Genomic DNA, 25,318 nt, shown 5'->3' on the forward strand with positions numbered 1-25,318 from the left:
TTTCTTCCAATAAATATGTTTTTAAATATGAGAAACCACTTCTATTCTGATGAAAAATAACATTAGAAACTCTCCAGTGTAGTGAAGAGTATGCTTTATTTGGAAGGTGGCCAATATAAAATGATAAATGTATCCTTTGTTTAATAGACCCTATAAAATAGTTTTCTAAGTCGAAAAATGGCTTGAAATGACAACTCCAGTTAAACAAATTGGGAAGAACTTTCAGTCATTTAACTAAGGGCACTAAATAAGAGTTCACAATCAATCACACAGTTCTTCCCTAAGAATAAGATAAGTCTAACCATATAATATACTGGTTTTTATGTACCCTGGCATTAATGTGTATTATAGATTCTTTTGGTTTATGACCTTCTTCTAATTCATAAAACATAATGATGGAAAAGGACCTCTTTTCTGGGCCTTCTGAAATAGACTCTTATCAACAAGTTCTATTTCAAGTATTAACTTAAAGCTGCAGACATTTTTGCATTTTAAGATATATGAATTTATATTATAATGTATATATAAAGTACATGAGTTACATTTACAGGTTGTATTACAGTATGTTCAATGAAGGCCCTTTGTGTTTCTTTTAGATAATGTTTATATTCCAACTTCTATTATAAGTTATGGAGGAGAAGGAGGTTATTGTACTCCTTATGACCATAACGTAGGCTCACCGAGGGCAACCACTGTATCTTTGTTGTTGTTCAGTCACGAAGTTGTATCTGACTCTGCAACCCCATGGACCACAGCACGCCAGGTTTCCCTGGTCTTCACTATCTCCCAGGGTTTGCTCAAATTCATGCCCATTGAGTTGGTGATGTTATCTAACCATCTCATCTTCTGTTGCCCCTTTCTCCTTTTGCTTTCACTCTTTCCCAGCACTGAGATCTTTTTCAATGAGTCAGCTCTTTACATCAGGTGGCCAAAGTATTGGAGCTTCAACATCAGTCCTTCCAATGAATATTCAGGGTTGATTTCCTTTAGAATTGACTGGTTTTATCTTCTTGCAGTCCAAGGGACTCTCAAGAGTCTTCTGTAGCATCACAATTTGAAAGCATCAAAGAAGCTCAGCCTTCTTTATGGTCTAACTCTCACATCCGTACATGACTACTGGAAAAACCATAGCTTTGATTAGATGGACCTTTGTTGGCAATGTGATGTCTCTGCTTTTAAATATGCTGTCTAGGTTTGTCATAGCTTTCCTTCCAAGGAGCAAATGTCTTTGAATTTCATGGCTACAGTACTGTCCACAATGATTTTGGAGCCAAAGAAAAGAAAATATGTTACTGTTTTCACTTTTTCCCCTTGTATTTGCCATGAAGTGATGGGACCAGATGCCATGATCTTAGTTTTTTGAATATTGAGTTTTGAACCAACTATTTCACTTTCCTCTTTCACCTCCATCAAGAGGCTCTTTACTTCCTCTCCACTTTCTGCCACTAGGGTGGCATATCTGAAGTTGTTGGTATTTCTCCCGGCAGTCTTGATTCCAGCTTAGTGGTTCATGCAGCCTGGCATTTCACATGCTGTACTCTGCATATAAGTTAAATAAGCAGGTGACAATATACACCCTGATGTACTCTTTTTCCAATTTGGAACCAGTCTGTTGTTCCATGGCTGGTTCTGACTGTTGCTTCTTGACCTCCACACAGATTTCTCGGGAGGCAGGTGAGATGGTCTGGCATTCCCATCTTTTTAAAAATGTCTCACAGCTTGTTGTGATTCATACAGTCAAAGGCTTTAGCATAGTAAATAAAGTAGAATTAGATGTTTCTGTGGAATTCCCTTGCTTTCTATATAATCCAATGAATGTCAACAATTTGATTTCTGGTTCCTCTGCCTTTTCTAGGCACAGCTTGTACATCTGGAAGTTCTCAATTCATGTACTGCTGAAGGCTAGCTTGAAGGACTTTGAGCATAACCTTGCTAGCATGTGAAATGAGGCACAATCGTACAGTAGTTTGAACATTCTTTGGCATTGCCCTTCTTTGGGATTGAAATGAACACTGATCCTTTCCTGTGGCCACTGCTGAGTTTTCCAGATTTGCTGGCATATTGAGTGCAGCAGTTTGTCGGCATCATCTTCTACGATTTCAATTAGCTCAGCTGGAATTCCATCACCTTCACTAGTTTTGTTCTTAGTAATGCTTCCAAAGACCCACTTAACTTTGTATCTTACTCATTTCTGTGCTCCACATGGAGCCTAGAAGTGTCCAGCACTTACTGAATGATCTTTTAAAACGTCTCAGATAAAACTTAGTCATTTTTTACTGAAAGTGATGATGACTCAAGATCAAGAAAATAAGCTGAAGTACCACCCATCTTGAATATTCTGTTGGAAGGCATCCTTATGAATCTCTAGTGACTAGAAGCATGCCAGGTATAAACTATCTTCCCTTAATTTATAGGGAGGAGACACCAGATACTCTTTCTTTTTCTCTGAACTGGTAGGCAAATCAGAGGGTAGCCAATGTCTTGTCTTTGCAAGTCTACCAGCAGTTTAATAGATGGATACAGGTTTGGAGTAGATGTCCCTTTGGACCTTTTTATTCTGTTTTCAACAGTAATAGTCACTGCAGTTTTTATACCCCTGTGAACTTCTAGTAGGGATTCTCCTTGGTCCTTCACAGACCAGGGGAGAGGGTGGCAATCCCAGCAGTCTGCCACTGAGGGCTGACCATAAGGCATAAGTGCCCCTCTTCATAGGAACACAATTTCCACTCATTCTCGAAATTCGTAACTCTCAGTTAATCATTTTCATGACTTTTGCACTGACAAGTCAAAGAACCAGTTTATAAAACTACTCTGATCATTCCATTTGGCATTTTGGAAGCATCTAAATACATATATGGCAGAAAAATATGACATTTGTGTTCTGCCTTATGAGGCAGAATATTGTAAATCACACCCATAGATGGTGCTTTGAAGCAAATTAGATAATATATATCAAAATACCTTAAAACAATTATGAGTTATGGAAAAATAAACCTTGCTGAAATATATAGGAATTAATGGTAGAAAATTTGAAGAATATATATATAGTTTGTTGTCCTAATAGTGCTATAACATTTGGTACTGATCAAAAAAAGCTTACCTTCTCATTAATCAACACTTAACTTAAAAGTACCTGGTGGGGAGGTGGGTGGGGGGGTATGCGATTGGGAACATGTGTACACCCGTGGTGGATTCATGTTGATGTGTGGAAAAACCAATACAATATTGTAAAGTTAAAAAAAAATAATAATTTTTTAAAACGTGAGAGGAAAAAATAATAAAGAACTAAATCAGCCAAAAAAAAAAAAAATACCTAGTCACTCTTGAAGAAACTCAAAACAGCGATGAAGAGACTGGGAAGGTAGTGAGATTTATTTTCTGCTTGTATATAGTCTTTTGTACCTTTTGAATTTTGTACCAAATGACCTATTTTAAAAACTAAATGAAATCTTAAATCAAAAGACTAAACTTACTTAAGTCACTTGTTCTTGATGATAGAACATAATGACTAGAAGAGATAGATCAATTTTACCTCCTTATTTTACAGGGATAGAAACTAAACTCCAAAGAGGATGTTTATAGATCTAGTATTTTTTCCAGAAAATAGAATATATCTTCCAAATAAAATTTCATAAATACTTAGAAGGAAATACCCACATTGCTAATCAAGATGAATTTTTATTAAACTTCTTTTCAGACTAGATTACTAGTTAGTAAAGATTGAACTTTAGGACCAAATTGTTAAATAGAAATGAGATTTTCTTTAAAATCAGCTGAAATTTAATGCCGGTTTAGTGACCCATTTTAAAGAGTCTTGCATGTACCACTGGCTTGGTAATTTCACACAGTTAGTTTCTCAACTTTGGTCTGCATGATCTCATTTCTCTAAAGGAAAGAGAAAGAATTGACTTGCACTTTCCAATATATTAGTTGTACAACCAACCAATCTTTACTTCAATAGTTTACTAAAATAATTAAATCTCAGTCATTACAACAAGGATGAGGAAAGATAGAGAAAGAAGGAAGGAAGATGTGGAGACGTAGAAGAATTATAGAGAAACTTGGAGAAAGGAATCCCCTATAGATACAATAAGATATTTAGAGAGAAAGCGTCTAGTGCTCCAGTCATTTTGATATTTTTCGTTCTCTTTAAAAAATGCTTCTGATTTCAGCCCATTTTCACAGTATCACTAGATCTAGGAACTGAGAGGGATTTTTGAAATTCTCTAGTTTATTCCTCTCATCTATCATGTGAGAAAAACTGAAGTCCAGGAAGGCAAATTGACCTTTTTTAAGCTTACAGAGTGGTCATTGAAAAAACTTCATCCAGAATTCAGATCTCCAGGTTCCTTATAGAAGCCATGTGCTATCACTGTTTTCATACAGACACAGGCAAAACTTTGTTATGAAATGACAGCTTTGGTTACCGCTGTGATTTTTTTAAAAACGGAAGAGGTGAAGTTCACTTCCGTTCAGTCGCTCAGTCACGTCCAACTCTTTGCAACCCCATGGACTGCAGCACCCTAGGCTTCCCTGTCCATCACCAACTCTTGGAGCTTGCTCAAACTCATGTCCGTTGAATCGATGATGCCATCCAACCATCTCATCCTCCGTCATCCCTTTCTCCTGCCTTCAATCTTTCCCAGCATCAGGGTCTTTTCCAATGAGTCAGATCTTAGCATCAGGTGGCCAAAGTATTGGAGCGTTAGCATCAGTCCTTCTAATGAATATTCAGGACTGATTTCCTTTAGGATTGACTGGTTTGATCTCCTTGCAGACCAAGGACTCTCAAGAGTCTTCTCCAACACCACAGTTCAAAACATCAATTCTTTGGCACTCAGCTTTCTTTATAGTCCAACTCTCACATCCATACGTGACTACTGGAAAAACTATAGCTTTGAGTAGATGAAACATTTTTGGTAAAGTAATGTCTCTGCTTTTTAATATGCTGTCCAGGTTTGTCATAGCTTTTCTTCTAAGGAGCAAGTGTCTTTTAATTTCATCACTGCAGTCACCATCTACAGTGATTTTAGAGCCCAAGAAAATAAAATCTGTCACTGTTTCCACTGTTTTCCCATCTATTTGCCATGAAGTGGTGGGACCAGATGCCATGATCTTAGTTTTCTGAATGTTTAGTTTTAAGCCAGCTTTTTCACTCTCCTCTTTCACTTTCATCAAGATGCTCTTTAGTGCTGGCACTATCTGTATCCAGCACTCTACCTTTTCACTGTGTCCAGGTTACAGCCTCACGTGCATGAAGAGAGGCGATCATTACATGCCTGAAGGCAAGCTGCCACTAGCTGTACAAAACCATGTCATTAGCCTCAAAAGCAAGTACATGTTCCCCCCAACATTCGAGACAATTCAATTTCTATTGGTTTTTGCTATAGTTGTGTGTGTTAGTTGCTCAGCATGTCTGACTCTTTGCATCCCCATGGACTATAGCCAGTCAGGTTCATCTGTCCATGGGATTTTCCCAGGCAAGAATACTGGAGTGGGTTGCCATGCCCTCCTCCAGGGGCTCTTTGCGACCCAGGGATCAAACCAGATCTCCCACACTGCAGGCAGACTCTTTACCTTCTGAGCTACCAGAGAAGCCCTTTGTTATAGTTATTACTGATTAACTGTGCAGTTGGGAAGAAAAGCTTTATCTTCCGCATCCTCACCTAAAAAATTGAGGTAATGATGTGTGTGCATGTGTGGTGTGTGTGTTTGTGTGTATGTCTGTGTGAGTTTATATGCTAGGAAGAGGGAGTTTGGATTTGGGTTGGAGAAGGGGTGGAGATTAAGGCTAACTAGTTTTCCTAGTATTTACGCCTGAAGCAAAATAATCCTCCTACCCAGAATGTGATTTAAAAAAATACAAGGCAGGGTTATATCCTATACTTTGTTGATAATACTAATCAATAATTACAAGCTACTCTCTTGACAGTTTCAAATTTGTTGGTGATGGAGTGGGTGGCCACTGAAATAGTTACAGGGTAATCTTTAAAATCAGCTCTAATTTTTATCTGTTCTCAGTCTCAGAGATTTAACCAGAGTCAGTTCTTGGTATCTGTCAAAGGAAAATGATTGGACCCAAAGTATTCATGGCCTTCACTCAGCACTTGTGAGTTACAGCTTTGGCAATACAATGTGTGGATCTCAGGTTGTTTATGCTAATTCTGTGTATAAAGCAAAGGGGAAAATCTGTTGTCATTCCTTTGGAAACCAAATGTTCACAGTATTAGTTGACAAGTATGGTTATGATTTAGTGTTATTTTCATTTTCACCCCAGAGCTCACTCAATGTGCGAATTTTTAAGGCCTGCCAACCTGTCACACTAGCGGTAGCAGAGCCCTCTGCCTTGTTCAGGCCTGTGTCCCTGGCGCCTGAAAGAGAGCCTGGCCTAAGTATCTGTTGAATGAATGCAGGAGGAAAGTTGAAGCTTTGGCCATAGGAAAACTATTTAGGGTCAAACTGCCACTCCCCTCCTACTTTAGAAATTGGACTGATCCAGAGTCTTTAAATGACTGTCTTTGAATAACATTGCTTTCTGTGACCTATTCCTGGTCTAAGTTCTCTAGCATAGAGTTTCAGACCTTTCAAAATCTGGCATCTGCGTTGACCTGGTTTCTTCAGTTTTAAACCCAACAACATCAAACAATTCTCTGAACACGGTGAGCTTTATTTCTGTAGTTTTCACAAAGAGCTCTTGAGTACCTAACATAGTGCTTGGCAGTGAAGGTAAACCTGGGTCTCTCCTTGTGAAAAACTTCTACTCTGGCATGGGAGAGACTTACAGATAAGCACCTTACTCCATCACTGTGCCACCAGACCAGAGTCCTGGATCTAAAACTCCACAGCTCTCCGTATGTCAGCACACACTGTGCACCATAGCCCTAGTTAATCGTCCTTCCTGCTCAAAAGGGAGCTTCAGGCAGGACAGATGTTATGTTGGCCCCAAACTGGCTCATGTCTAGCATATTATCAACACGTGCTGGTCACTCACTAAATATTGTGGATGAGAGGGAGTGAGAGGAGGAAGGAGAGGGCATCTGGACATAAAAACTTGGATGTAGGCACAGGATGCCCTGGAAATTTTAGGAGATTTCTAGAAAATGTCAGGTAAAGCTTCATCCAGAGCTGTAACTCAGTGGTAAAGAATCTGCCTTCCAATGCAGGAGATGCAGGTTCCATCCCTGGGTAGAGAAAACTCCCTGGAGGAGGAAATGACAACCCATTTCAGTATTCTGGCCTGGAGAATCCAATGGACAGAGGAGCCTGGCAGGCTACAGTCCATGGGGTTGCAAAGAGTTAGACACAATTGGGAACCCATGTGCATGTTTAGATCTGTAGCTTGAAGGTGGAATAAAAGCAAGTCTCTAAGTAAAGGTGGGCTTCCCTGATGGCTCAGAGGTTAAAGCATCTGCCTCCAATGCAGGAGACCCAGGTTTGATCCCTGGGTTGGGAAGATCTCCTGGAGAAGGAAATGGTAACCCACTCCAGTATTCTTGCCTGGAGAATCCCATGGATGGAGAAGCCTGGTAGGCTATAGTCCACGGTGTTGCAAAGAGTCGGACACGACTGAGCGAATTCACTTTCACTTTCACTTTCTAAGTAAAGGTGGGGAAAAGCAGCAAGGACTCCACACAGCTGTGTGGGAAGCAGTAGGTGGGGGTGTGGACTAGGCTAGAGATCATTGCTACAGCTGCTAGAGGGACCACACTTGGGAGGGTGGTCCATATCTGGATAGGTGAAAGGTCACTTACTGTTACACGTCAGAACTTTCAAAACTCAACTACACGTTGCTATGAATAATTTTAGCCTACTGCCCTCTTCTTGCTTGGCTGAAAACCATTCTGTTAAGCAGGGCTGGGACGTGTAACAACTGAAAATCTCTCTTATTTGGCATTTCAACAGTTTACATTGATGACTTAAATTTATACTAAACTAAAATTACAGTTGTTACTGTTGTTCGGTCGCCAAGTTGTGTTTGACTCTTTGCAACCCCATGGACTGCAGTAAGCCAGGCCTCCCTGTCCCTCACCGTCTCCCGAAGTTTGCCCAAGTTCATGTTCATTGCATCAGTGATGCCATCCAGTCATCTCAACCTCTAACGCCCTGTTCTCCTTCTGCCCTCAGTCTTTCCCAGTATCAGGGACTTTTCCAGTGAGTCAGCTGTTGGCATCAGGTGACCAAAGTACTGGCGCTTCAGCATCAGTCTTTGCAAAGAGTATTCAGAGTTGATGTCCCTTAAGATTGATTGGCTCGATCTCCTTGCAGTCCAAGGGACTCTCAGGAGTCTTCTCAATACCACAGTTTGAAGGTATAAATTCTTTAGCGCTCAGCCTTCTTTACAGTCCAGCTCTCACACCAGTACATAACCGTTGGGAAGACCACAGCCTTGACTATATGGACCTTTGTCAGCAGAGTAATGTCTCTGCTTTTCACCACACTGTCTGGGTTTGTCATAACTTTCCTGCCAAGAAGCAATCGTCTTCTGATTGCATGGCTACAGTCACCACCCACAGTGCTTTTGGAGCCCAAGAAGAGGATATCTGTCACTATTTTCACCTTTTCTTCTTCTATTTGCCTTGAAGTAATGGGGCCAGATAACATGATCTTAGTTTTTTAACATTTAGTTTTAAGCCAGCTCTCTCACTCTCCTCCTTCACCCTCATCAAGAGGCTCTTTAGTTCCTCTTCACTTTCTGCCATTAGAGTGGTATCATCCACATATCCGAGGTTGTTGATGTTTCTTGCACCTATCTTCGTTCCACTTGTAACTCATCCTGCCCGGCATTTCTCATGATGTGCTTAGCATATAGGTATAAGCAGAATGACAGCAGACAGCCCTGTTATACTCCTTTCTCAATCCTGAACCAATCAGTTTTTCCATACAGCATCTGACTTGCTTCTTGACCTGCTACAGCTTTCTCAGGAGACAGATAAGATGGTCTAGTATTCCCGTCTCTTTAAGAGCTTTCTATGGTTTGTTATGATCCACACAGTCAAAGGCTTTAGTGTAGTAGATGGAACAGAAGTAGATGTTTTTCTAAAATTCCCTTTCTTTCTCTATGATCCAGGGAATGTTGGCAATTTGATTCCTCTTCCTTTTCTAAACCTAACTTGGACATCTAGAAGTTGTTGGTTTGAGTAATGCTGAAGCCTAGCATGCAAGATTTTAAGCATGACCTTACTAGCATGGGAGATGAGTACAACTGCCCTATGGTTTGAACATTCTTTAGTACTATCCTTGGGAACTGGGATGAGGATTGACCTTTTCTAGTCCTGTGGGCACTGCTGGGTCTTCTAGATTTACTGACATATTGAGTGCAACACTTTAATAGCATCATCCTTTATGGTTTTTTGAATAGCTCTATTCCAGCAGAGCTTACATTTATACAAAGAAGCAGGAATATTTTTTGAATTAAAAATCATATTAAAGAATCTCTCATTTCTCTCAGACTTCTAAACTGGCCATGTAAAGGAATTTGTCTTTGGAAAGTTTTGGAGGTGAAATGTTTGTCCCTTCACTTGCTAATTCTGTTCTACCTGGGAGGTCTCTTAACTGAGAAGCAACTGGGCAAAGGACCCCACTCAAGTGTTTCCCACTTCCCTCCAGTGGGATTTGCCAAGGCATAGGCCTAAACTCTGCTCTCCTGGAGGGAGCCCACTGCAGCCACCTGGCAACAGGAAGGAGCACTGAGTCTGAGTTATTTGCTGCTGCTGCTGCTGCTAAGTCGCTTCAGTCGTGTCCAACCCTGTGTGACCCCATAGACGGCAGCCCACCAGGCCCCCCCATTCCTGGGATTCTCCAGGCAAGAACACTGGAGTGGGTTGCCATTTCCTTCTCCAATGTGTAAAAGTGAAGTCGCTCAGTCACATCCAACTCCTAGCGACTCTATGAACTGTAGCCCACCAGGCTCCTTGGTCCATGGGATTTTCCAGGCAAGAGTACTGGAGTGGGTTGCCATTGCCTTCTCTATACACAGGCTAGTTTTTATTAATCGGAATGGTAAATTAGGATTCTCTGATTATTTTAACTTTGTAGTTTAAAACTTAACAAAAACAAAGTGAAGGAATGAATAGTGTTATTTCTAAGCTCTTGGCTCAGTCAAAAAACAAACAATAAATAAATATTTTAATTACCTTGATCAGAATAACCATTGATTCTATTTTAAATGTCTTTAGTAATTTAACTTGTAATCTAGTCCCTCTTTAGATTACAGTTCATAAGATTTTTGAATTTTGAGTATCAGTTTTTCAGATAGAATTCTGATAATTACCTACATTTATTTTCATTAATCAATTTTTTTCAGATCACTTGGTATCTGAGTGAAAAGTATCATAAGCAAAGTACTAATGCTATGCTATGCTATGCTAAGTCACTTCAGTCGTGTCCGACTCTGTGCAACCCCATAGATGGCAGCCCACCAGGCTCCCCCGTCCCTGGGATTCTCCAGGAAAGAACACTGGAGTGGGTTGCCATTTCCCTCTCCAACACATGAAAGTGAAAAGTGAAAGTGAAGTCGCTCAGTCATGTCCGACCCTCAGCGACCCCATGGACTGCAGCCTACCAGGCTCCTCCATCCATGGGATTCTCCAGGCAAGAGTACTGGAGTGGGGTGCCATTGCCTTCTCAAAGTAGTAATAGGTATTTTAATAATGATTTATGGTTTACAAGGGCTTCCCTGGTGGCTCAGACAGTAAAGAATCTGTCCACAATAGGGGAGACCCATGTTTGATCCCTGGGTTGGGAAGATCTCCTGGAGAAGGGAATGGCAACCCACTCCAGTATTCTTGCCTGGGAAATCCCACGGACAGAGGAACCTGGCAGGCTACAGTCCACAGGGTCACAAACAGTTGGACACGACTGAGCGACTAACACACATATGTGGTTTACAAAGTGCTTTCGGGTCTATTATCTAGAACAGTAATTCTTAAACAGTTTGAGCTTAAGAATATCTTATAAAAGCAAAAATAAACAAATAGGACCTAATTAAAATTAAAAGCTTGTGCACAACAAAGGAAACTATAAGCAAGATGAAAAGACAGCCTTCAGAATGGGAGAAAATAATAGCAAATGAAGCAACTGACAAATAATTATTCTCAAAAATATATAAGCAACTCCTACAGCTCAATCCCAGAAAAATAAATGACCCAATCAAAAAATGGGCCAAAGAACTAAATAGACATTTCTCTAAAGAAGACATACAGATGGCTAAAAACACATGAAAAGATGCTCAGCATCACTCATTATCAGAGAAATGCAAATTAAAACCACAATGAGGTACCATTTCACACCGGTCAGAATGGCTGTGATCCAAAAGTCTACAAGCAATAAATGCTGGAGAGGGTGTGGAGAAAAGGGAACCCTCTTACACTGTTGGTGGGAATGCAAACTAGTATAGCCACTATGGAGAACAGTGGGGAGATTCCTTAAAAAACTGCAAATAGAATGGCCTTATGACCCAGCAATCCCACTGCTGGGCATACACACTGAGGAAACCAGAATTGAAAGAGACACATGTACCCCAATGTTCATCGCAGCACTGTTTGTAATAGCCAGGACATGGAAGCAACCTAGATGTCCATCAGCAGATGAATGGATAAGAAAGCTGTGGTACATATACACAATGGAGTATTACTCAGCCATTAAAAAGAATACATTTGAATCAGTTCTAATGAGGTGGATGAAACTGGAGCCTATTATACAGAGTGAAGTAAGCCAGAAAAAAAAAAACACCAATACAGTATACTAACCCATATATATGGAATTTAGAAAGATGGTAATGATAACCCTGTATGTGAGAGAGCAAAAGAGACACAGATGTATAGAACAGACTTGGACTCTGTGGGAGAGGGAGAGGGTGGGATGATTTGGGAGAATGACATTGAAACATGTAAAATATATAAGAAATGAATCGCCAGTCCAGGTTCCATGCAGGATACAGGATACTCGGGGCTGGTGCACTGGGATGACCCAGAGGGATTGTACAGGGAGGGAGGTGGGAGGAGGGTTCAGGATGGCAAACGTGTATACCCATGGTGGATTTATGTTGATGTATGGCAAAACCAATACAATATTGTAAAGTAATTAGCCTCCAATTAAAATAAATAAATTTAAATAAAAAAAAGAATTTCTGAGCACCTAATAAAAGTTATTTATCTCTCCTTAAGAATATATTCACATTTCTGTGTTCATGGAACTTTTTCAAACTTGGTGAAGCCAAGGTTCTTGGAACTAGGCTGCTAGGTGGAAGTTGCAAACTACATCTCAAGAACAAAAATCCAGCCACAGTCTGTGTTTGCATGGCTTGAGGCCTAAGCACAGCTTTTACATTTTTGAGTGATCAAAGAAAATCAAAACAAGGATACTTTTTTTGCTATGTGAAATTTATGACATTCAATTTTCAGTGTCTATAAAGTTTTATTGAAACACAGTCTCTTTCATTTACAGTCTATGGCTACTTTTGAACTATCACTGCAGAGCTGAATAGTTTTTGAAATCTAAAATATTTACTGTCTTTTCCATTTACAGAAAACATAAAATACATTTTGTGTTTTTTAGTTATATTTTGTTGAGTGTTTATTAAATTATACTTAACTAGGGTTTGAAAAGAACTTCTGCACACTGCTTAAAAAATATAAAATTATTTACTAAATGCCTTTTAAAATAACATTAGAAATTATTAATATGGTGTTTGGAAAATTACTTAATGACATGGCAAAATTCTCCTAATACTGCTTTAAGTGGGAAAAAAGTAGGAATTAAATAATCAGTGTCATCTTGACCACATAAATATTTTTGAAGAGTAGAAAACAAGTTTAGAAGAAAATATGCTCAAATGTTAAAATTATTGATTAAAGTTATAGATTTTTAAAGAGTTTTTACTGTTCATTACTTTAAAAATTGTACAGTGCATAATATATCACTTTGAAAATAAGGAAAAATTTTGAACAAAATTAGATTGTAGTAATACAGTTTATAAAAAAAAAACTCTCAGTGATTAGAATCTTCTGTAATAGTGTAAGTGCAGAAATGTTCAAAGCATCAAATTAATAGAATGAATGTAATTACAAGGCCAGAAATAATTTTTACACCTTCCTTCATTTAGGTGAGATGATAGCTTGGTGTCAGATGCATTTTTTCCTCCCTGCATGCAAATTATATCTGTGAACTGCTAAAGAAATGTTGAATTTAATGTGAAGAAAAATTTTTTACAGAAAGTCAAAGCATTGTTCTATACTGAGAAGCCTTGGTCAAATTTTATCATAGGCATCTCCTTGTTCACCCATGAAATGGTTATCAGCACAGTGGAGAGATTCATGATATAAGAAAAATTGAACACCTTGACCAATATTTTTATAGATATTAATACTATACTGACTTTATCTACTTGAGTGAATGAGTGAATATATGAATGAATGAACATGACTTTTTGATTCTGTCAGGAAAATGATGAATAGTTTGATACCTTGACCAGGACAGCTATTAACAGACTTTTAGAAAGTATTAGGAATTGCATGATAATGGCATTTTACTTAAATTGTCTTAAGAACAGCAAGAATCATTAAATATAAAAGATCTTTAAAGAGAACAAAATCAAGCTGGAAAGCAAGAATCTCAGAAGCCAATTTCCCCATTATCTTCAGCGCATGTTATCATTGCAATTAAATTGAAAATAAAACCTAAAGTGTACTCTTAAATAATAAGAAGGGAGAACCTGATACATCCAAATGGTCTACTGCAAAATAAAACTCAAGGTCCATTGACAATTCTCTGGCAAAATGAATAAGCAAAGGAAACTCTTAAGGTACAGTAGCAGCAGAATTGTATAAGCAGAATTTGAGAAGATAAAAAAGTAAAAACGACTACTGGTAGCATTATTCTATAACAAAATTCTACAAGGGTGTTTTTATTCCATTTAAGGAAGTGAGGCGAACTAATTTGCTCAAGTTCACAGAGGACTCAACATGGACCAGACTTCAAAGCTTTGACTCTTTCCTCTATATCACACTGTCACTCTTGCACTGACTTTTTAGCCTTGCAAATTTATTTAATGAATTTAAACCCTTTTTCCCCCCTTTCCAGTGGGTTAACAGTGCAACCCAGAGGCAGCATTTGTAGAGAAGCTCATTCTATTACATCAGATCTTAAATCTTTGTTCCCCGTCTCCATGTCTCATTTTACGGTCTTTGGATTGTGTCAATAAAATGCATTCTTTCTTACTGATCATCTGAAACTTGCAACAGTGTGTAAATGCTAGAAAGTCTGCAATAATTGCCATAGTCCCTTGCTCTAATGGAGCATACAGTCTTATAGATGATAAATAAATGAGACTATAATGTGAGCCCAAGAGGGTACATTGGCAGTTTGAGAATATGAAAAAGTGGTACCAAACATAGATTTGGGTAGAGGGTGGTCTGTAAGTTCTTCCCAGGGAAAGGAGCACCTGAATACGACTAGGTGAGTTAGGTCTGTGGGCAGAGAGCTCTGTGGAGAAGTGCCCATGGAGGCCTGGCAGAAAAGAGGCATTTGCTCAATTCCTACTTTGCAGAGGTCATGTGCTGTGACTGAGAAGTAGAGTGTGTTTTGTGTGTGTGTGTTTGTGTGTGTGTGTGTGTGTGTGTGCACACATGTGCATGCCTAGGTGTGCCCTTCAGTGCAATAGTAAAAACTGTTTTGGAGAAGACTATGGAGGCCAAATGATAGGATACTGAAAGAGGAACTCCCCAGGTCAGTAGGTGCCCAACATGCTACTGGAGATCAGTGCAGAAATAACTCCAGAAAGAATGAAGGGACGGGGCCAAAGCAAAAACAATACCCAGTTGTGGATGTGACTGGAGATAGAAGCAAGGTCCGATGCTGTAAAGAGCAATATTGCATAGGAACCTGGAATGTTAGGTCCATGAATCAAGGCAAATTGGAAGTGGTCAAACAGGAGATGGCAAAAGTGAACATCGACATTCTAGGAATCAGTGAACTAAAATGGACTGGAATGGGTGAATTTAACTCAGATGACCATTATATCTACTACTGCAGGCAGGAATCCCTTAGAAGAAACAGAGGAGCCATCATGGTCAACAAAAGAGTCCAAAATGCAGTACTTGGATGCAATCTCAAAAATGACAGAATGATCTCTGTTTCCAAGGCAAACCATTCAATATCACAGTAATCCAAGTTTATGCCCCAACCAGTAATGATGAAGAAGCTGAAGTTGAACGGTTCTATGAAGCCTACAAGACCTTTTAGAATTAACACCCCCAAAAGATGTCCTTTTCATTATAGGGGACTGGAATGCAAAAGTAGGAGGTCAAGAAACACCTGGAGTAACAGGCAAAATTGGCCTTGGAGTATGGAATGAAGCAGGACAAAGGCTCATAGAGTTTTGCCAAGAAAATGCACTGGTCATAGCAAACACCCTCTTCCAACAGCACAAGAGAAGACTCTACACATGGACATCACTGGATGGTCAACACCGAAATCAGATTGATAATGTTCTTTGCAGCAAAAGATGGAGAATATACAGTCAGCAAAAACAAGACCAGGAGCTGACTGTGGCTCAGATCATGAGCTCCTTATTGCCAAATTCAGACTGAAATTGAAGAAAGTAGGTAGAACCACTAGACCATTCAGGTATGACCTAAATCAAATCCCTTATGATTATAGAGTGGAAGTGAGAAATAGATTTAAGGGCCTAGATCTGATAGATAGAGTGCCTGATGAACTATGGACGGAGGTTCGTGACATTGTACAGGAGACAGGGATCAAGATCATCCCCATGGAAAAGAAATGCAAAAAAGCAAAATGGCTGTCTGGGGAGGCCTTACAAATAGCTGTGAAAAGAAGAGACGCAAAAAGGAAAGATAAAAGCATCTGAATGCAGAGTTCCAGAGAATAGCAAAGAGAGATAAGAAAGCCTTCCTCAGTGATCAATGCAAAGAAATAGAGGAAAACAACAGAATGGGAAAGACTAGAGATCTCTTCAAGAAAATTAGAGATACCAAGGGAACATTTCATGCAAAGATGGGCTTGATAAAGGACAGAAATGGTATGGACCTAACAGAAGCAGAAGATATTAAGAAGAGGTGGCAAGAATACACAGAAAAACTGTACAAAAAAGATCTTCATGACCCAGATAATCATGATGGTGTGATCACTCACCTGGAGCCAGACATCCTGGAATGTGAAGTCAAGTGGGCCTTAGAAATCATCACTACAAACAAAGCTAGTGGAGGTGATGGAATTCCAGTGGAGCTGTTTCAAATCCTGAAAGATGATGCTGTGAAAGTGCTGTACTCAATATGCCAGCAAATTAGGAAAACTCAGCAGTGGCGACAGGACTGGAAAAGGTCAGTTTTCATTCCAATCCCAAAGAAAAGCAATGCCAAAGAATACTCAAACTACCGCACAATTGCATGCATCTCACATGCTAGTAAAGTCATGCTCAAAATTCTCCAAGCCTGGCTTCAGCAATACGTGAACCATAAACTTCCAGATGTTCAATCTGGTTTTAGAAAATGCAGAGGAACCAGAGATCAAATTGCCGACATCCACTGGATCATAAAAAAAGCAAGAGAGATACAGAAAAACATCTATTTCTACTTTATTGACTATGCCAAAATCTTTGACCGTGTGGATCACAAGAAACTGGAAAATTCTGAAAGAGATGGGAATACCAGACCACTTGACCTGCCTCTTGAGAAACCTATATGCAGGTCAGGAAGCAACAGTTAGAACTGGACATGGAACAACAGACTGGTTCCAAATAGGAAAAGGAGTACGTCAAGGCTGTGTATTGTCACCCTGCTTATTTAACTTATATGCAGAGTACATCATAAGAAATGCTGGTCTGGAGGAAGCACAAGCTGGAATCAAGATTGCCGGGAGAAATACCCATAACCTCAGATATGCAGATGACACCACCCTTATGGCAGAAAGTGAAGAGGAACTCAAAAGCCTCTTGATGAAAGTGAAAGAGGAGAGTGAAACAGTTGGCTTAAAGCTCAGCATTCAGAAAATGAAGATCATGGCATCTGGTCCCATCACTTCATGGGAAATAGATGGGGAAACAGTGGAAACAGTGCCATACTTTATTTTTGTGGGCTCCAAAATCCCTGCAGATGGTGATTGCAGCAACGAAATTAAAAGACTCTTACTCCTTGGAAGGAAAGTTATGACCAACCTAGATAGCATATTCAAAAGCAGAGACATTACTTTCCCAAGAAAGGTCTGTCTACTCAAGGCTATGATTTTTCCAGTAGTCGTGTGAGAGTTGGACTGTGAATAAAGCTGAGCGTTGAAGAATTGATGCTTATGAACTGTGGTGTTTGAGAAGACTCTTGAGAGTCCCTTGGACTGCAAGGAGATCCAACCAGTCCATTCTGAAGGAGATCAGCCCTGGGTGTTCTTTGGAAGGAATGGTGCTAAAGCTGAAACTCCAGTACTTTGGCCACCTCATGCGAAGAGTTGACTCATTGGAAAAGACTCTGATGCTGAGAGGGATTGGGGGTAGGAGGAGAAGGGGACGACAGAGGATGAGATGGCTGGATAGTATCACCGACTCGATGGACATGAGTTTGAGTGAACTCTGGGAGTTGGTGATGGACAGGGAGGCCTGGCATGCTGCAGTTCATGGGGTCGCAAAGAGTTGGGCATGACTGAGTGACTGAACTGAACTGATAGAGGCTAAATTATTCAAGGTCTTGTGCTCAGGGCTCAGTTGCTCAGTCGTGTCCAATTCTTTGCAACTCCATGCGCTGTGGCCCTCCAGATTCCTCTGTCCATGGGATTTTCCAGGCCAGAATACTGTAGTGGGTTGCCATTTCCTTCTCCAATTCAGAGTCTTAACTAGTAAGAAAAATAACTTGTGCTTAATACTTATTCTGTGCCAGACACTGTTGTAATTTTAATATAACACATTTGTTCCTCATTTTAAACCTGAGAAAGTGTTACACTGTCAGGATCTTCATTTCGTATGAAAGGACAATGACACACACATGCACACTTGTGTGCGCACTAAGTGACTCTTCTAAGTTATCAGATTTAGTGAGGAATACAACAGAGATTTGAGCTCCAGCCAATCTAGCATGAAACGTATGGTCCATGAACCAGTATTATCAGCATCACCCGGGAACTTGTTAAAAATGCAACAACTGAGGCACCAACCCAGACCTACAGAATCAGAATATACATTTTAACAAGGTGGTTCCTGAGCACTTTAAAGTTTGGGGACTTCTGCTGTAACCCACTGAACTCTGCGACTTCTCTTTAACTTTGAGAAGGAATCTGGACATTATCCTAAGGCCAGTGGAGAGTCAGGAAAAGGCTTGAAGTAAGAGATAGTCAAAATAAATCTATTTTTAGACCAATAGTTTCACGTCAATGACTCTGGCTTCAGTATGGGGAGTGAAGCCAAAGAAGGCAATTCTGGAGGCAGGGAGACCCATGAAAGGACTACTGTTCACCAAATAAAGGAGGATGGCAGCCTGAAATAGGGTTATGGCAGTGACAGAGGAGGGAAGCTGGTGAGTGGATGAGGTAGTGTCAACAGAATTTGGAGATTCTTTGGGTATATAAATTGAGGGAGAGGTGGAGTCAGTTCACCTCCAGGTTCTGGCTTGAGCAACTGGTTGTATCATGGTGTTATTTTCTGTACGAGGATACTTAGGGGAAGCAGGGTGGGAAGTATGAGAGGTGGTTGATGAGTTTACTTTTAGATTAAAATGAGACTTGAGAGGACTGTGGGAAAGTCAAGGAGAGCTATTGAGTCAGGTCCGAAGAGTGAGTGCGGGGAAACCACACAAATTCCTTGGACATTTTGAAAAGGATCCCAGGGCAAATTATAGGGCAAAATTTCTACCTGGCTTGCCCTTCATGTCCCTCCACTTACTCCATTGTATTCACTAAGGTCTACACCTGCTCTGGGAAGTCCTATATTCAGCAGACAATCAGACATAGAGGTTTGTTGCTCAGGAAAGATATCTTAGCTGGACATAAAGATTTTGGACTCCTAAGAATATAGAATAGACTGTAACTGAAGCTGTGACATTGCTCAGAAAGAGAAAAGGAGTCTAGGATATAGGGAAGAGGAAGAGGAATCTGTGAAACTGACTGAGCATAGGTGGGAGAAAAACTAGCAGTTGGACATCATGGAAGCTCTGGGTAAAGAGTGTTTCAAGATGGGAAAAGTGGAGATGAAGGTAAAATGGTTCTGAAACAGCACAAAGAGAATAAGAAAGAAATTTCTGCTGGATTTAGCAATACACTAGTGATTGATCACCTCAGTGAGAGCTGGGGAAAACTGATGAGGATCAAAGCCAGACAACAATAGACTGAGAAGTGAGGGCTAAGAAAGTGGGGATTCTTTACAGTGTAGACAATACTTTCAGAATATTGATCTATAAAGCTTAGGAATGAGGGTAAACTGGAAAAGCTTGGTAATGAAGCAGAAGCTTTTCAAGATGGGGGATTTGAATATGCTTAAATGCTGAAGAGAGGAGCCAATAAAGGAGGAGAGATTAAAGTCCGGGATCCCTGAAGTAGAGGAGATGAGATAATGGGCACTGGTTTAGATCTTTCCTTTTATGCCCCAATCTACCAATAGGTCGGTATGGGGATTTGGGAGAATGGCCAGAGAATAGGGAGGCCCCGCTTCAGTCACCTGTTCCACATTCTGGGGTCTCTAGAGGCTTAGTCCTATCACCTTTCCATTCTAAGCCTTAGTCTCCACAGAAGAAACTTATGATATTTGAATCTTCCACTTTTATATCAGTAGACATGCTATCCAGAACAAGTATGACTATGGATTATGTATCTGCTTCAAAAATTAGCCCTTAAATGTCATCTTCAGCTAAAATCTTTGCCTTAACCTTACCTGTCCTTGGGTAAATTGAGAGAGACAGACATACTTCCACCTTAATCCGTTTAAAGATTGCATAAACCCACCAACTCCAGGTTTTGTGGAGAATAGTAGTTCCTAATCAGGACACCTCAAGAATACTCAAGAACAGGTTTCAAGAGTATATCAACCCCAGAACTGTTAAGGGAAAAAAATCTATATACAATGTGCTTTTTTCCTTCTGAGACATGTCCGTTGATTCTCAGATTGTTAAGAGAATCTGTGATCCCAAGTCTAATGTGGAGATAGTGCTCAAGCTGATAATTTTGGAGGGATTCGAGCTGTTATGGTAGGAGGGAGTCCCGTATCCTCTTTCTCCTTCCCCTCCTATTCACAATTCCTTCCAGGGGGCCAAAAGGTAACCAAGAAAAATGATGACAATCAGAAAGGATAATGAGAATTACAAGAACATGGAAATGTAAGGTTGTTTAACTGACATCTGATTCAGAACTTTGCATGTGAACCCAAGTATTTGGTTTCCAATTCTAAAGAGGTCATTTCCTAGATTGAAAATGTGAAAAAACAAATCTAAGCTTATGCAGCATGTTCTAGAAAAAAATTTATCTTCAATATTGTAGTAGAAAGTTGCTAGCCTCGCTTAAGGAACCCCAATTAATCCAACTTTACTCAGAATGTTGTTGGCAAATATAATAAAAATAAGAGGTAGATTTGTCAGTGAGGTGATGTTACATTAAAGCACAAATCTGCTGCTCTTGTTTAGGTAGAACAGTCCCAGAATTGGCAACTAATGACAACACATGGGAATAAATAGAACAAGTGTAGAAAACAGATGTCAGAGTTTACCTTTCCCACCAAGCAGTTTGGAGTATGGCTTTAGGCACAGATCATAACAAACATGTTAATAAATATCCTGTGCGATGTGTATATCTGCAATTGTTTGTGCTAAATTTTAACCCATGTATGTTGCTAATAAAAATCCTAGAACCTATACATGATAATATTGTGAATGTGAAATGACAGCTAAAATGACTTGTTATATTTTATTTATAAGAATTACACATTTTATTAATGATTCTTTTTGGTTCCCACATTTCCAAAACCCAAATTGACAAGTTGAGGTGTTGCATTTGGTTTTCAAATGGATGACAGACACCAAAAAGAATCTGATTAGAGAGGGAAAAAGTATAAACACATATGGGAACCATACTTCTGCTTTCATGATACTATCTCAGTTTCAAGAAGCAATGCTTTAGATTCATTTAGCATATTACACATGGGTCAGACACACAGATATTTTAATTCAATCTTAGAAAGCCTAAGATTAGGAATTGTCTTTATGCCTGCTTGTGAAAAATAGGCAGTTTTTCTTTTTTTTTAATAGCAGGAATCTCACTAACTCAAAATCTGTAAATGACTTTAAATTGTGCTCTGGATATATAAATCCAGCCATAAAATATCCTTAGTGATAAAGTTAGTCATTCAAATAAATTAAGCCAATTAAAACCCCAGAATCAAGTCATTCCCTTTTTTATGAATACAATGAAGCTGTATCTCCAATTACAGACAATTTTCAGAACTCAGGAGACAACTCAAGAGTTATTTGGCTACTATGTTGCCTTTATACACATGGCATCAAATTGAGAAATCTGAAAAGCTCAGCATATAAAGTTTGATAACTGCTGGCTCAAATGCCTTTTAAAAAGTTTCTAAGAAACTTCAAGATATATCTTGCTTGCCAAGTAAAACCAAGTCACCACAAAGTTTCCTTTAAGTAGCAATGAGAAAGTTTATAAGACTCTCCCACACTTAAAAAAAAAATTAGAAATGCAAAGACAACATTAAGGAGAAGAAAACAAAACTTACTTTTTCTTAAAGCCTCTTCCAACAGTTTAAACAGGATGAAAGGAGAATATACGATGATTTACACATTCATATGTTACCTCCAAGAGGTACAGAATGGGCCACCAAAACTATCTGAGGGTCCCTCCCAACTGCAGCCTTTTTAACTTTGTGGAAGAAAATAGGAGGGTGTGTGGGTTTCCTCCAAGTCTTGTGACATGTACATAGCTGACTCCTACTGGGCTGAAAAAGCACTCGTCAATTTTTACTTAAAATTATGAGTAGCAAATTCTCTGCGGGACATCCTTAAAGGGAAATCCTGCCAGAATTAGTACATGAAACGTCTAGATAATCTCCAGAAAGTTTAAAATATAAAGTGTACATACAGACATTCACATACACTCAAGAAATTCCCACTGCATAGTCTAAATTGAGGGTATATTTAAATTAAAAAAATTTTTCTATAAAGGATGATGTATTTCCTGTTTTGTGTGTGTGTGTGTGTGTGTTGTTGTTGCTGTTATTTCAGTGACAGAATCCTTCTTATGGGTTGCTGTGTGCTGTGCTTAGTTGCTCAGTCATGGCCGACTCTTCGACCCCATGGACTGCAGCCTGCCAGGCTCCTCTGTCCGCAGGGATTCTCTCCAGGCAAGAATACTGGAGTGGGTTGCCATGCGCTCCTTCAGAGGATATTCCCAACCCAGGGATCGAACCCAGGTCTCCTGTATTGCAGGCAGATTCTTTACTGTCTGAACCACCAGGGAAGCCCCAAAATACTGGAGTGGATAGCCTATCCATTCTCCAGGAGTTCTTCTCATCTCAGGAATCAAACTGGAGTCTCCTGCATTGCAGGCGGGTATTTTACCAACTGAGCTAAAATCAGATCTTCTTATAGGTTAGAAATGGACAAACTACAGAGATTTTCTGTTGAAATATCTGGAAAGAGATGAGGCCTGATGTTCTCACCTGTAGCGTTTTTCGTAGCTTGAGAGATGAATCGTGGGGTGTGGCCTCTATCACTGCCTTCCTGGGAAACTGGTGAACTTTGAACCTTAGACTTGACTCGGATAACTCAAAGTAGTTAACCTGCTTCTTGCACCTGTACTGTGGACCTGGCATTCCCTGCTTCTGCCTCTTTCCCTCTGAGCTGGCAACAATTGTTACGTCATGCCCATGGCAGTATGACTTCACTTAAGCACAGACTCAGCCTTTTGAAATCTGAAATCAAAACTTAAAAAGTGGCCAGATGTTTCAGGAGATGGATCTAAAGAAATGTTTGAATACTGAACTAATCTACAACAGGAATTCTGTGGGTCATATTTATCTGTAAAGCAGGTGACATTTACTTTTAATCTCTCTGTTTAAGGCCATTTCTTCAGTTTGTAAAGGTGGGTGAGGAAGGAAATGTTCTGCTTTAACTCCATCTATTCCCAGACCAAACTTGACCTGTCCTTGTTCCAGGTGCCAAAGAAATATGTTAGTGTTTTCTGAGGTCAAACTCAGTTACATACAATCAAAAAACCTGAGCTAGGGAAATATATAAAAGCAATCAACTCAGTGCCTTGTTATTCACCTGACTTTGATGATAAAGTTATTATAAAAATGAAAACATTGTGATGAGCAGCAACAAATTGATTCAGTGAAAGGACAAAAGAACATTCAAACTATTATAAAAATTCAATCTAACATAAAATCTATTACTAGTAATAGCTTTTAATTCTCATGATGCCACGGATAGACCGGCATTAATTTTCTCCTTTTAAAGGTGAGGAAGTAGAGTCCAGGAGTTATAAAGTCGCCTATGTCCCCATGTAGTTATGGAACCCTCTTTATTGCCCCCGTGTTTTCCTGAGAGGGTAATCTTCATTCACGCATCCAACCTAAGATCCTCCTGCTCCATTCTCAAACTACTCCACATAGCTCCATTAAGCTCATAAAATATCTTAGTTAACACTCTAAAGAGTAACTGTCTTTGATCTTACCTGAAATTTCTCATCTCTGCCATGTCCATTTCTTTTTGAAACTCTCTTTCCTTGGTTTCACTAAGTCATTCTCTCCTAATTTTCTCCTTGGGCTTAGCATCTTCAACCTCCTTTCCCTTTATTCACCTCACTCTTCCCTAGAATTTCATTCTCAGTTCAGAATGCTTCTCTACCCTCTCCATGGATTTTCTCATGAAAACAATTAGCAATATATTATGACTGCTAAACCTGTATTCTCAGCTGGTATTGCTCTCTAAGGTTCTAGGCCTGTATCCTGTGGTCTCTTCGCTGTCTTTGCACAGAGGTCCATAGGCATCCCAAACAAACACCTTTATCTGTTCCCCACCTCCCACTGTACAGATGAGGTCTGCCGCATTTCCTGTCTCAGGACATGGCACCGTCACCTAACCCATCGTACCTTGGACTTCTCACTTTCCTCAGTTAGTCTCCACCATCCCCATCCTCAACTTCTGGTGGTTCTACTTTGTTAAATATTTCCTAGATTTGTCATTATCCCTGCATTCTGGCCCTCGCATTTCTCACTTGGATTGTTGTTATCAGTCATAAAACATTTGGCGTCTGCCTCAATCTAGTCCCTTTCTATAATTTCTTTGTATCACTATAAAACAATATTTAAAGATATGTTTATGGAATTATAAAATACACGCTTCTTGCAGAAAGTCTGAAATAATGAAAAACATTGTTTAAAATGACTTGCAATCCAAGAGACAGTCACAATTCACTCAAATATCTTTGAAATATTCTGTATGCATACATGTAGCTATACAGGAAATGTTTATGAATTTTCATGCAAATACTTACACAGCTATAGTTAAATATGTTTAATAAGAAAATCAAAACCACACTGCATATATCTTTTTTACTTAATATACTGTGATTTTCCAAATCAAATATTTTTGAAGTGGCTGCAAATAATGGCTGCAGCATAATGAAGTATGTGATGGAATAACGCTTCCTCTTTTTTTCTCTATGATCTGTTTTCTTCAACATCAAAACTTAGCCTCAGCATTTATAATTTATGACTCACAAGACTTAGATTCTGGTGGGAAAGAGAGAAGAAAAAAAATAGAACACTCTTAAGTTCATTAATTTAAACTTAAACATTTAATTTAAGGCTGCACTTTACTAGTAAGACAGTTTAGTAGGAAAACAATTTGCTAAAATGATTTTTTCTTCTTTATAATGAATAATAGACAAAGGAGAAAACCTGTGGGGATTTTGTCTTAGCTTGACTAGTCAGAGAAAGGACTTTTCTTTGGTGGAAGACTGCCTCCTTTCCTTGAGAGATGTATCATCCACACTTCTCTTCTATCAGAGGCTGGGGGGAAAAGATTTGTACACGTTTTTAAGTTCACATTTTACTTCTCAGGAGACATTGATCTCACAAGTAATACATACATTTTAAAGGATTTTGGCAAACTGTCAAACTGCCTTTCAGAATGGATGATCCTTTTAAAAGACAATCACCTCGCTTCCCTGGTTCATCTTTAAAGGCAACCTCTTGCTTTTAGGAGAATGGCTAACTTCTCAGCTTAGCATGTAAGCCATTTTGTGATTCCTCCTCCTCTAGTCTCTCCAGCTTCTTCTTACACTACTTCCCAAATCATTTTTCATATTTCTCATACTT

At 39.4% G+C, this 25,318-nt stretch overlaps 1 protein-coding gene and 1 non-coding gene across 3 annotated transcripts in view; one reads left to right on the forward strand and one right to left on the reverse strand.

Annotated features, from left to right (window-relative positions):
* Positions 1 to 21,825, reverse strand: part of FHL5 (four and a half LIM domains 5) — a 62,586-nt gene extending 40,761 nt beyond the window's left edge. For both annotated transcript variants that reach the window (XM_012182752.4, XM_060419224.1), the window contains exon 1: positions 21,713 to 21,825. The gene's annotated coding sequence lies outside the window, so the exon portion shown is untranslated. The remainder of the gene's footprint in view (positions 1 to 21,712) is intronic.
* TRNAW-CCA (transfer RNA tryptophan (anticodon CCA)) lies at positions 7,382 to 7,453 on the forward strand. The gene has a single exon. It is a non-coding gene; the product is annotated as a tRNA-Trp (tRNA).
* Positions 21,826 to 25,318: the final 3,493 nt, after the last annotated feature.

The sequence above is a fragment of the Ovis aries genome, chromosome 8, assembly GCF_016772045.2.
Source record: "Ovis aries strain OAR_USU_Benz2616 breed Rambouillet chromosome 8, ARS-UI_Ramb_v3.0, whole genome shotgun sequence".
In the NCBI taxonomy this organism is placed as follows: Eukaryota; Metazoa; Chordata; class Mammalia; order Artiodactyla; family Bovidae; genus Ovis; species Ovis aries.